The sequence below is a fragment of the Galeopterus variegatus genome, unplaced genomic scaffold (genome assembly GCF_000696425.1).
Source record: "Galeopterus variegatus unplaced genomic scaffold, G_variegatus-3.0.2 Scaffold164, whole genome shotgun sequence".
Classification (NCBI taxonomy): Eukaryota; Metazoa; Chordata; class Mammalia; order Dermoptera; family Cynocephalidae; genus Galeopterus; species Galeopterus variegatus.
In genome coordinates, this window is record NW_007726275.1 from 170,395 (window position 1) to 183,970 (window position 13,576).

General features: G+C 45.9%; 1 protein-coding gene across 1 annotated transcript in view; it reads left to right on the plus strand.

The window, feature by feature from the left end:
- Positions 1 to 13,576, plus strand: part of CUX1 (cut-like homeobox 1) — a 347,657-nt gene that overhangs the window by 130,710 nt on the left and 203,371 nt on the right. The window lies entirely within an intron of this gene.

Consider the following 13,576-nt stretch of genomic DNA (forward strand, 5'->3'; position numbering starts at 1 on the left):
GGCACCCCGATTTTCCTGTGCCTTAAAGAGAGAAAGATTGAGTTCAGATTAGGAAGGTACTACTATGTTACAAACAAAAATGACTGAAACATACTTTCTGAAACTCTCCTCCTATTTTCAAAACTGGAATCCTCATGATAAAGAAAACTCTGATGTAAAGTTAGCCCTGAGTGTTCAGCTTCTCCAGAGTGCAGATTTATAGAATCATACACTTTCAGAGGTTGAAAGGAACTCAAGATGTACCAGTTATTTCAAAGTTGTGAAGCATAGACTAAAATAGTTTGAAGCTGAATTTTAAGCCTCTTTTAGCCAGATCAAAGAAACCCAAACTTCCAAAAATACCAAATTAGCTTTTTAAGCATAGTTTCTATCTTTAGTTGAAAATGTGTGCAGTGTGTGCTCCTGGAAGCTACTTAAATGTATCCATTGAAATTAGCATTTACCTTGAAAAATGGGACATTTGGCCTGCAGTAATAATTTAGTAACTTTCTCTTCCCTTGACTCTTCCCCCAACCCTTGTCAGGATTCCACAGTATAGACCAAGGTCTCTTCCCTTTTCCTTCTGAATTCATCCCCGTCTTCTTGCTGGAATTAGTTGTGGTACGAAAGTTACACTTTTGAAAATCAAGATCCAAAAAAAAAAAAAACCAAACCATGGCATAGAATCTTCAGTTTACATGTCATAAATTAAAATGGATATTCCTACATAGGGCATAATCTGAAATATTTGTATTTGGTTTTCAAATGTGTTATATGACATGCTCTGCAGCAGATCAGCCTTTCTAATTGCTGTGCTTGTTAAAATTCATATTAGGCTTTGCTGTCTTGCAAACATTGACTGACAGTTGCAGAGAGTGGCCCTGAGTGACAGGGACCAGGCAGTCTGTGGTGGAAAATTGTGACAGACAGACCATTCACAAGGAAGTAGTTAGATTTGACTTTGAGCACTTCCATTACCGATGCTTTAGAGACAGAGCTACTTGCCATGCCATGGGAGACCTTGGGGGAGACTGCTCTCCCCTGCCAAGGGAAAAACTGTCTCAGATTCAGGCTTCATGTGGGTTGGCCAGAACCCACCCAGGTGTGGGACTCAGGGGCATCAGCAGTGGATCATGCTCCCAGGATTATAGAGTGGGACCCATCCTCCCAGGCCTCTTTTGAACATCTTGGACCTTCACATTCCTGGTTGCAACTGACCCATGGGTCAGATGACCTCCTTGTGGTGTAGAGGTGCCTGATTTATCTGGGGACTTTAGGTGGGGTCTTTGCGAGTCTTGCCTGCAGTGGAAGGAAAGAGAAGTACCTTGTCTTAAGCACCTGCTTTGTACAAGGGACCGAGCTGAGCATGTTCACATACGTTAGCTAATTTAATCCTCACACCAACCTGCAAAGATACTTTTCCCATTGGCCTGCCCAAAGTTGCACTGCCAGCAAGTGGTGGAACTAATAGTGAGTCCAGGTTCATGCCACTCTAAAACCATGCTCTTGCCACTCTGCCGTTTCTGCCCTGTTGGCTGGATGTGTTCTGCCTACTTCCAAAAAAGATTTCCAGTGGCTTGCAAAGGTACATTTAAAATAGTATAAGTAAGGCAACAAGGCTGGGAGATAGTGGGAAACAAGAGGAAATAAAGGGAGGGGGGAAAAGCAATTAGATCCGGATTTGGGCAGCTCTCCAAAGTATGTTCCTCAGGCCCTGTATACTTCATAAAGATGAGACTCGGACTTGATTCTAAGCTTCCTAGGAACCAAAGCAAAGAGGGCAACTGGATGAGACACGTGACTCACATTATCCATGAGCTTAAAACAAAATACTTGTTTAGGAAAAGCGCAGCTCCGCTGGTGTTGGTAAAAATTTCTCCCCAAGATCTTCATAAAGAGGATTCACTTGGTTTCATTGCTGGTTACAAGTTTCTGGCAACCCAGTGCCACAGGCATGTCTTTAGGATAATAGAGGTAGCATTATATTTATCTGAAAGAAGAAGAAAAGAGAATTGCAGGCCTGTTGGTGGGAGCAAATGCCTATTTCCATAGGTAGAGGAACATCAGGTGGGTTTTGATATCAGATACAAAGCAAATGTAGCATGGGAAGCACTGATTTTTAGAACCAGAGAACGTTCTCTCTCTCTCTCTCTCTTAAATCTGCTTAGTTTCTCCCCTCTTGGGGTACATACTGTTTGGGACAAGAAAGGTCTGTAAGAATTTTCTTTGGCTACAAGTGCAGCATGCAATGCTGGCAGGGTTACAGGCACCTACTGGAGGAAGGAGGGTGTCTCACGGAGCCTACTCTGCAAACAGCCTTGAAGAGGGCCCAGAGCACTGAGGAACCAACCCAGGGAGGCCGCTGACTGTCAGGCATGTCTTCTGTCTGGTTGTCCTTTGGCTTTCACTCTGCCATGGCCTTTTCTGTTGCATTCATGTGATGGGACCTGCCCCCACCATCTCCTGTGTATTCTTGTGCTTGGGTTCAGCCACCAAGAGGGAGAGAGAGACCACACAACCCTGAGTTTTGATTCCAAAATATCAGGGAAGGACTCTGGCCCCATGTAGGTGCAATTTCTCCTTTAGACCAGCCAGCTGTGCCCAGCCTTCTGTGGTGGGCCAGAGGAGAGCCTCACCAGAGAGGAGGTGTAGCTGAGCCGGAAGGCCTCCCAGGAACCGTCTACAGAGGTGGCTATGGCGTCAGGAGGGCCCCAGAGCTCGTCGTATGGTGACCAGCAGACACAGCCCCTTCTCTGCATTCAGGCAGGTGTCCTGACACCTGCCAAAGAGTCATGACTTCCTGTCATCACTGACCCGGACAGGGTTTTAACCAGTGACCTTAAGGTGTAAAGCTTGAGATCTTGTTACTGATCAGCCCAGCCAGCCACTGCCTTCGCTCATTTGATTCTAAAAATGATAGTTGGGTTTTAGAGGATTGCTTTTCAGGCAGCTGAAATCGCATTCAGGCAGGTGTCCTGACACCTGCCAAAGAGTCATGACTTCCTGTCATCACTGACCTGGACAGGGTTTTAACCAGTGACCTTAAGGTGTAAAGCTTGAGATCTTGTTACTGATCAGCCCAGCCAGCCACTGCCTTCCCTCATTTGATTCTAAAAATGATAGTTGGGTTTTAGAGGATTGCTTTTCAGGCAGCTGAAATCACTGCTTGCACATTCTGGTACATTTCAGGAGAGAAGAATCAAGTCATTCCATTTTATCCCTGTCTAGGCACTCAAATCTGTCCAAGTGCGTTTGGGTTTCAGTAAAACTGGGCCTGCTTTCTCTGGCAGAGGCTGAACTCACCCCCCTAGCCCTTCCCACCATGCATGGCCCATTGGGTGACATTGACCCTCATGCCACAGCTCTTTGACCTCAGCTGGACTCATCTCACACGCATGGCCGTCATAGAAGGCATGTGTTGTTGATGAGGGGCTCATCTTGACCCCTCTCTGCCAGCCAGGTTCAGGATGAAGTCTGCTGACAGGAAAATTGGGGACTGGAGGGAATAAGTTTTACTTTTTTGCTTTGATGATTTAAATTGAAGTTTGATATACGTACAGAAAAATGTATACTTTGTTAAATGTACACTTAACTAATTTGCACAAACAATACATCCATGTCCCCAACACCGAGGTTGAGAATGTCACCAGCCCCTGCTCAGCAGCCACCTCACAGCCCCTGAATTGTAGAGAATTTTAAAGGAAGAGGGAAAGAAAATGACATTTACTGATTAGATCTTATGAGACAGGCACTTTGCATACTGTTCACCTGGCCCCAAATTCTCATCTAAAAAATTAAGAACCAGACCCAAAAAAGATGAGTGACTTGATCACAGAATCTAAGAGCCTCGATCCTAAAGTCTCGATCCAGCATACTCTCATCTAAACCATACTCTGTGTTGAATTTCATTCTCTCCCAATCTTGTATTGCTTGTTAGGAAATGAAATACCATATTAATATTTTCAGAACTTCTTATGAAATTTGAAGTGTCATCTAAACCATACTCTGTGTTGAATTTCATTCTCTCCCAATCTTGTATAGCTTGTTAGGAAATGAAATACCATATTAATATTTTCAGAACTTCTTATGAAATTTGAAGTGTTGTCGTATATTGATTAAGAAAGAAATGAGCAACTAGGAAACAAGAGCTTTTAATCCTAGCTTACAGAAAATTCTAACAAGTGGGAAATCTAATTCAGGCAGCCCTGGGAAACATCACACGCCATGAGATGAAAGTCAGCTAAATTGGGATCTAATTCTATAATCTAAATATAGATGTAGATATATTACAGGTCGGCCTTTGCAGTTGGGCAGAGTATCATTCACTGTAAAAAGTGCCTGTCGTTTTACTGGGAAGAGAGCGGTTAGCTGTGATAGCAGCCGACGAGGAGAAGGAGCTTGGCGGGAGGGGCTTTCCTTTTTTATTGCTTAGATGTCTTGATTTTCTTAAATTTTATAGTAAGAATGTATTTGTGTTTTATATGTATAATAAACCCATTGAAAGGCCAAGAGGGCAGGCATCTCAGAGGAGCGTTTTTAGGGGAGAAGTCTGTGATGGTAGTATACAGGGGGCTTGTGAGTGGTGGTTGCTGGGTCAGGGGTACACACATGTGTTTCTTTAGCTGGTCCTGCCAGTTTGGCATCAGAAAAGGCTGTCTCCAGCGCCACTCCTCACTGGGGGGCGTGGGGCTGCCCACTTCCACACAACTTCACTGACACTGGATAATATCAATTGTTAGAAATCTTCTGCTGGTCAAAAAAATATATTGCTTTAAATTCACATTTCTTCAGTCAACAGTGAGGTTGACCAACTTTCAGTATGTTTATCAGCCTGTAGTATTGCTTTCGTAAATTATCTTTTTATATTCTTTGCCCATGTTTTCTGGTGGGTTGCTAGCGTTGTCTTATTGGTTCTTAATGGTTTCTAGAGCATGGTGCATCGTACTCTTTCTTTCTCTCTTACATAGTGTAGATATTTTCCTCAAATCTACCATTTCTCTTGTAAACATAAACATATCTTTCTATACCCTCTTCTAGTAATCTTAGAGTTCTGGTTTTTCACTTGGTTTTTCTTTTCTTTTTTGGCAGCTGGCCGGTTTGGGGATCTGAACCTGTGACCTTGTTGTTATGAGGCTCTGCTCCAACCAACTGAGCTAACCGGCCAGCCCTGTTCACTTGGTTTTTGAATCTGAAAGCAATTTTGTATGTGTGGCGTGAGGCATCGGGATCTGTTTTTCCCCCAAGTGGATAGATAATTTCCCCAATGTAGTATTCTTTTAAATACTCTGAATAAAAGAGAATTAAAAAATCTGTTTTTGAAAGATGGGGAATGTGAACCAAAAATATGCGTAAGAAATTTCTATTTAAAAAACCCAGACAGAGACCAGGAGTTTGAAATGATTTTCCCCTAAAAGCCAAAACCTGTAGAAGTGGTAGCTGAGGGCTTTCCAGGGAGCTGTAACTGAATGTTTCTACCTTCCACTGTTTCTCCTCTTTCCCTTACTTTTTCTGAGCAGCCATTAAAGATCTGATGACTAGTGTGAATGTGGCAGCATTTTGGCGTTTAGGATGGTGGCATAATTGCACATATTGAAAAACTCTAAATTACATCAGTTGATCTACTGTGTCTTATTATTCTGGAGGTGTAAAGATTCCATGTGCCTCTCTGTACAACCGTCCTGCTATTTCACAGCTCAGGGGAAAGAGAGACAACTATAACTTAAGGAAAATTATTTAAATTTTACTTTGTTCCATTTAGTGGACACTGCAAGTAGGATTTGAGTATCCTTTTCTACTTTTCCTTTCTCCCTTTTATCTCTTCACTCCTAAAGATGGCAATCCACCAGGAATTTCTTCCCACCCCTTACTAAAGTACGTCTGTTTCCCCCTCTCCGGGCATTCTCTAGGCCTGCTGCCGGTCCTTCTAGTCTCTCTTTGGTCTGTGAAAATGGTTTGGTCCAGGCTGAAGCCGTTCTTTAAAATACAAAAATTCTTCCTCCAGGAGTCAAGAACTGAGAATTTCAAGCTGAAATCTTGCCCTTTCAGCATAACTGCATGAGGGTTGGCAGGGTGGGTGTGTGATAACCATGAAGAAGGAAATGATGAGATCTTACTTAGAGCTGACCACTCTCTCCTTCCTGAAACATTTGTCTAGACTGTCGTGGTTTATGCCACCCTCCTGGTCACTCTCTGCTGGGTCCCTGCTCCTGCCCGGTCTCTGAGGTTCGAGCACCCATGAATCTTGTGGCCTGCCCTGTAGTGTCTCCAGTCTCTGTCCCTAGGCGATCCCATCTACTCTCTTGGCTTTAAATACCATCCACAGAAGGATGGCATCTACGTTTATATTAACCCAGATGTTCAGCTGAATATTCATCTGCCTGCTGTACTCATCCCTACTCGAGGAGCCATCACATGGCTTCAAAAAGAGAGCTATTGATCGCCTCACCGCCTCCACCACCAACCTGGTCCTCTATGACCTCAGGAAATAGTATCATCCACAAGCTGCTCAGGCTAAAACCTAGAGATGCTCCTTGGCTTCTCTCCCCTCCCCCCATCCCTCCACACACCCAGTCCACTGGCAACCCTGCCCTACCTCCTGGGTCTACCTGGATCCGACCACTTCTCCCTGCTTTGCTGGGGCTACCTTGGCTGAAGCCACCATCACAGCCATCTCCACCACTGCTTCCATGCTTAGCAGTCTTCTGTCAATTCTCTTTACCCATCAGTGCACCAGTTTTATTTTTAACTGTTGCAGTTCAGTTCCTACAGCCTCTCTGCTCAGGCCTCTGCTGCCTGCCTTCCTGTCTGCGCTTTCACGGTCTCTGGGGTACCACGTCGCCCTCACTCCCTGCAACACAGCCGCTTCTGTGAAGTTACCTCACCTCCACCCTCCTCAGTCTGTGCCCTCGTGGCTCCTTCTCTATGGCACACCCGGATATTCCAGTGGCCCGTGTCCCCATCAGAAGTTGTTAGCCTGCTCCTGTCGCATGTTGTCTGGAGTATCGTTTCTCCTTTTCTGTCTGTTTTTCCTTACTAGGATGTTAGTCCCATGAGAGCAGGGAACCTTTTTGGTCATTTCACAATGTGCCTCCAGTCCCTGGCACAGAGCCTGGGATGTGATGGTGCTCAGTAAATGTCTGTTGCTGGCTGCGTGTTCATGTGGGCGGTATCATGACCAGTGGTCACCAGTTACTGGGGGGCTGCAGCATCACCTCCTCCTTCCCACCTTTCCCGTAAAGCTAGGAGTGCCTGTTTAGTGGGTGAGGAGCAGGACTCCTGGACAAGCTGTACAGCTGTAAGCATTTTGAGTACTCAGAAAATGTTCCAGGAGGTGACTAGGAGACTAACATGCCCCAGCTTGTGAGGCTCCCTAGGGCTGGTGTGTGGCCCCCGGGCAGGAGAGGGGCTTTGGCAGGGAGGCTGCTGGGCCTCTCACCCTGGAGGAGGTCATCAAACACACAGACAGAATTAAGTTTGAATTTGGTAATGCTTAAAAGAATTTTGGGGGCCGGCCCGGTGGCGCACTGCTACAGCGCGCTGCTTGGGAGCGCAGCGGCGCTCCTGCCGAGGGTTCGGATCCCACATACAGACCAGTTCCCGCTCACTGGCTGAGCGAGGTGCAGGCGCAGCACCGAGGGTTGCGATCCCGTTGCCGGTCCCGGTCCGGTGCGGGCGCGACACTGAGGGTTGCAATCCATTGCCGGACACGAAAAAAAGACAAAAAAAAAAAAATTTTTTTGGCAAAAGCCCAAGTTAATGAAATAGCATGGAAAATTGATGTTATTTGATTTTGAATTGCAATGAGATAAACCATGTAATTATCAGTATAATATTATAAATCAAACATCGGGTTAAAAAGATCACTTCTAGGGTCTTACTCATACATGTAATAGTAACTCAAAAGAGACAGCGGGATTGACTCCCAGCTGCCCTTAGTAAGACCATGAGGTTGCACAAGAGACCCCTTCACCGGGCTCAGGCTTTTGATCTCTTCATTCATTTGTTCATGCAGAGCTGTGTTTTGAGCAGCGTGGCCACAGGCCCTGTGGTAGGTGCTGAAGTGCAGGGAGCAGGGCCTTCCCGTGGAGCTGTGTAAAGGGAGGGCTCCCATCAGGAACCAGAAACAGCAGCACCATTCTGGGCTGAGGAGTTTGTGATTAATACTGTGGTCAGCAGAGCTGCCCAGGGCAGTGGTGCTGCCTCTCAAGGAAGAGATCCTACAAATAAATCCCTTTGTACTCACAAATCTGACCAGTTCTCTACCTGGCACTTGAGCAGACAATCACAATAAGAAGTAAATGGCAGATTTGTTCCCAGACAGTTCCTGGGGACTTAGGCATTTCCCCTCCTCTGACCCAAGGAAGAGTTTCTGTGATGTTGACACCCTCCTTCTGCTCTTAGTCAGCTCTTTACTGTCTACATCCCCCTTGCCAGCCAGTCCTCTTGGGAATCGTGCAATCCATGGCTGAGGAGCCAGGGGCTCTGTGAGGTCCCAGGAACTAGCCAGCGGCCCCAGGGATCTGTCTGGAAGCCTCAGCTCCCAGCACCTAGCAGGCTTTCTCTCACAGACAGCACCTTGTGCTCTTCTCTCTGAACCCAGCCTTTGTGTTTGATGTCCTAGGTAGTAAACACTGGAGATCTTTTCTTTCACTACCATATTACATCTGTGTCTTGTAGAATTTTGAAAATAAATGGAAAATTAATGTATGACCATCAGGCTTGCCCAAGGGAGCTATACAGTCACCCTCATTTGATGTAGTAGCTGAGCAGGAGTAGGTTCGTGACATGAATGTCCTCTCCTCCTCCCCACCTTCATGAACCCTGACACAGCAGTTACGCCCCACCCCCATGCACACCTAACCCCTTTCCTTACCTTGCTAGATTTTCTCCACCACACTTACTGTCTCCTGACACAGTGTGTATTTGTCACCTATCTTTCCCCATTAGGATGAAAGTTCCATGAAAACAACTTGTTTCGTTGTGAATGAAGTAGTAGCTGGTGTGTAGTAGTACTGAAGTATTTGTACAACGAATGATGAATATTGGTTCAGAGCACTAAATGTAGCCCGGGCATGTGGAATTAGTGGCTGAACAAGAGTGGCAGGCTCTTCCCAGGAGGGACTCTCAGACACTCTCTTTTGTAGGTGTGTATTTATTAAAATCACGTCTATCATGAATGCAAATGTCAGAGACTCTGAAGTTTCAAGTCTTGACACTAATAAAACCAGGGAGGTTTCACTTGATCACATAAGTGGGGAAAGTTACTGTTTTCTGTATGCACCAAGATGACCTGAAATAAGAAGGTAGCAAAGGAAAGAAAGAAAACCAAACCCAGGAGGTTGTACAAGTATATTTTGGCAGGTATTTTCTTGTCTGTTGATTGCTAGAGTTTCTCTCTACCTGCATTTCAGGCTGAAAAGTATGACTCAGCTCTGGCCAACAATACACCACCAACAATTAATTTACCCTTAGAGCTTTCCCTTCCTCCGTGATTGTGAGCGCTGACAGCTTCCACAGCCAGAGGAAAAGATGGGAGTGCTCTGGCTGCCTCTTCTCTCCCTCTGAGATGTCGAGGGCCTCTGGAAGAGGGCAGCAGCCCTAGAATCAGTGTCAGGAGATGGGAGGGCAAGTCACATGGCCTCTTGAGTTTCCTTATCTGCAAAACAGGGACAGTCTTAATCAACCCTCCCCGGATGGTAGCAGAGTACCCACAGAGTTGTGGGTCCACACACACTCTGTGGATGGTAGTGTGCTATGCCCAAGTAAAGCACCAGTCAGTTAGTGCGTTTGTGCGCTCAGCCAGCACTTATTGGCAGGCCTCCTTAACAGGGAGGGATATTACCCAGCCAACTAAAAACTAAGTTTAGAAATGCAGAGATGTTTATGATGTTGGCAGGAGGTCAAGGACTGTGTGGCCAAAAGAAAACAACTCTGCTAGGGACATGGGATGGATTATAGGCATTTTGAATAAAACTCTTTCTTTAATGCTGTTATACTTGTTCTCATTAAAATTATTATTCTTAGGGCTACAACCTCTGTCTTAGAATTTAAACCTTGAAAAAGAAAGGGAAAAGCAAGTATTCGCGTCAGCCGGTACTGCAATATTCAGCCAAGGTGTGGTCTCCTCCCCCAGGAGTCTTCCCAAACACCCCCACCCACTGGTCATTCCTCCCTCGGTGGGGATAGTGGGTAAGTTATTTTCCTCTCTGTCCCCACCCTGTGATGCCCTGGACCCGCTGCTGATTGCAACAAACAGTTATTTTTGTGTTGATCATGGCCATTAAACTGTAAGGTGTTCAGTGTGGGCCCCGCATCTTATTTGTCTTTATTTCCTTGTTGGTGGACACATTGGTATCTCATGTGCATGGGATGAGTGGGTGATTCATCTTTCCAAACCTGCTTCCTAATCTGTAGTGTGCCCACTCTGCGGGATTGTTATGAGGTGATGCATGTAAAATCTCAGCATAGGTCCCAGCACACAAAAGGTGTCGTAAATATTCCTTTTCATTCTCTGTGGATTTCGTCTTCGAATGCCAAGATTGTTCTCTGAAAAAGAAAAAATAAGTAAAAATAAAAATACATTGCTTGCAACAAGAACCTGCCCTGAACTTCATCAGGCTGTTTTTACATACCTGTTTTGAGTGTCCCAGGGACTGAGTATTGAAGGCCACAGACTCCCCGAGCTGCACTTACAAAATGGCATCCCACGTGCCACAGGCCCAGGGAGCAGGCGGGAGGTGGCTGCAGCCTGGGAAAACTAGATGTCAGTGAAAAATGCTGGAGGTGGTTGGCATTCGTGAAAACTGGCCATAAAACCAGCGCATTCTCAGTACAAAACGAGCTCTGTTAAAAATAAACATGCAAGAAGAAATATATTTGAATATGAGGGCACTGCAAATAGTTTTGCAAGGTATTAAGATCGCATTAATCTTAATTTTATTATATATTAAAGTTTTTAACTTTTCAAATAATGCAGTTTTCATTGTTTCAAAACATCTGAGAATTATAGAGCTATTTGGTGTGGCTGTCAGGCAAGGACTCCTGCCATTTATTGGGGCCCTGGTTTTATTTAATAGCCAGATGAATGGAACAGTTAATAAAAGAAATATTGCTTTATTCCCTGACATTTATGTCCTTGGTTTCCAATAAAGAATTGAAATTATGAATAGTTGATGGTTTAAATTGATGTTTTATGTTGAACGCTAGCTATAATTTGCCCTCTGAGGATTGTAATACCGAGAAACAGATGGTTTTTCACAGTAACAAATTGCTATGTGTATACAGTCTATAGTCTTGGCTTTCAGATACTTTCACCTTCGGTTCTGAGCTGCCCTGACTCTGGCAGAAAAGGGGGAGGCACAGCTTCTCTGGGAAGGGGCTTTCTGACCTGGGGGAGGCACAGCCAGGCCTCAAGGGTCCAGAGAACATGGGGAAGTGTGGGGGGCTGTGCCCCGGATGCAGCCAGTACCTGCATTGAGCCCTGGTGTCAGGAGCTGGGGCCAACAGGAAGGTTCAGTCCAAGGTCATGGTGGCAGCCGTGAGGTGGTGCCTGCGGCAGTGCCGTACGGGGTCTTCTGACATCCTGCTGCACTACAGACTTCACATCCTTCTAGAACAGGCAGAGAAATGCAGAGGAGATGTGTTGTTGCCTTTTGCAGGTGCAGAACAGTAGAGAGGTGAAGAGCTTGGGCTCTGGTGCCAGTGACCAGGTGACCTTGGGGAAGTTTCCTGAATTCCTCCTTCTCAGTTTTCTCATCTGTAAAATATGGATAATAGCAGGTGCTGCCTCCTCATTATGAGGGTTAAATGAGATGATCCCCATAAGAAAATGCTTAGCACAGTGCTGGGGACAGCATCAGTGCCCCCAGTAGGTAATGGTGGTGCTTAGCAGGAGCAGCAAGATCGCAAAACAGGCTGATGTGGCATGGTTCCTAATGCTACAAAAGCTTCCTTGTTTTCCAGAGGGGGTTCCCAAAGGGGTTCTTTAAATGGTAGTGCATTAAGGTTGCAGAAATTTACTTTCCAGAATGCTTTAAAGGAACACAACTTTCATGGCAGCAGGGCGCCTAAAACAGTAACCTCCCAAAGCGTCTCCGCTGTGTTGGCCTCGGAGACTCCCCTACTTCTGACTGGAGGGACCTGCACTGTGGCAGGTCTGAGGGCTGGAAGCTGGGGGTTGTTAAGCTGGTGAAATTCAACACCAGCATGAAGGGCCCCTGGTAGACAATTCAGGAACACTTAGCAGTAGAAAATGGAGGGCCTGGTTTTAAGGTGTAATTTTGCACAAGTGATAACAGAGATGGAACTGGTAATGATGCACTGGGGTTAGATCTTAATATTTTTGTAAAAGTTTGTCAGTTGACATCGGTGTTTTGTCTTCTCTAAGAAGAGTGTGTACTTTAGTGTCTTCCATTCTTTAGGTTGTGACCCAAGAGCTTGTTTTCAAGGCATTTATTTATTAAGAATACAAGGCTCTTTTCCATAAGGAAGAAAATGTTCTGAAAACAAGCTCTTGGTTCATCTCATGGCTCACCTGCCGGCGGGCTAGCAGCCTTTCCTGAGCTCCTGTTACAAGCTGCACCTTGTCCTTTTGCTTAATCACTGCACTGCAAGTGATGGAGCCTTGATCAGAACAGTCTTTGCTGCCAAAGCCCCTACTCTCACTGTGTTTCATCAGCTCTGCACAGGGCCCTGGGATGTGTCCCAGAGCCCAGCCCCCATGGGCTCCATCGCCTGAAAGCTTGCCTTTAGCTTGGGGTCCAGCTCTTGCATACAACCAGTGGTCACTGGCTGTTTGGAGATAAGAGGAAGCAGACCAGAAGGGTCATTGGGTTGGCGTAAGGAGACCAGGGCCCAACTCTAGATCCTATTAGAGCGGAGGCGTTCCCCTCCGTAACGTGAGGTCATTGAGCTAGAATGCTCCTCCTCCAGCATGGAGCCCATACTAGCAGGGCCCTGCATCAGGGCCCTGTGGCCTGGAGGACAAGGCATCTCCTTCCTGGGCACCATGATACCTGGCCGTAGCCCATGCTCTGCCTTGCTGCCTCTGTGGAATCCAGGTCCATCATCTCTTGGGTCCTCCTGTGCCTGGTCTGTGCATTGCAGCTCAGCTTCGACACTGCCACTCTGGAGCTCTGACCCCCTGGGATGTCTGTTTGGAATGCTATAGCCCAGGGTGGGATTGCAGTGGGCTGTTTGCATTCAGGTTCACCCCTGATACAGGGCCTGTTAGTCAGTAGGTATCACTGAGTGTAGAACGGGTACGTGCACAGGAGTTCTTGGGTTAAGTCACAGTGGCAGACCAAGAGATGCTTCTCTTGTCCTAATCATGAAACTCCAAAGTTTAGGGGAGGTGGTGCCTGTGGACTGCTGTTCTGTTGTACTTCATGAGCACAGTGATTTATTGGCAGTAGTTACTAACAGATTTTCATGTCTTTGGGTGGAAGAAATGGTGAATGCAGGAGCACTGCTTGTTTTGAAGTCTGTTGTAGATTGGAGTCATGTTTTCAAGTTTTTTAACTTTTTTAGTTTTTATCGAAAAAGAAATTTGATGGGTCAATTATTGGTGGCCTTTGTCTTGGTTACTTCATGTGACAAT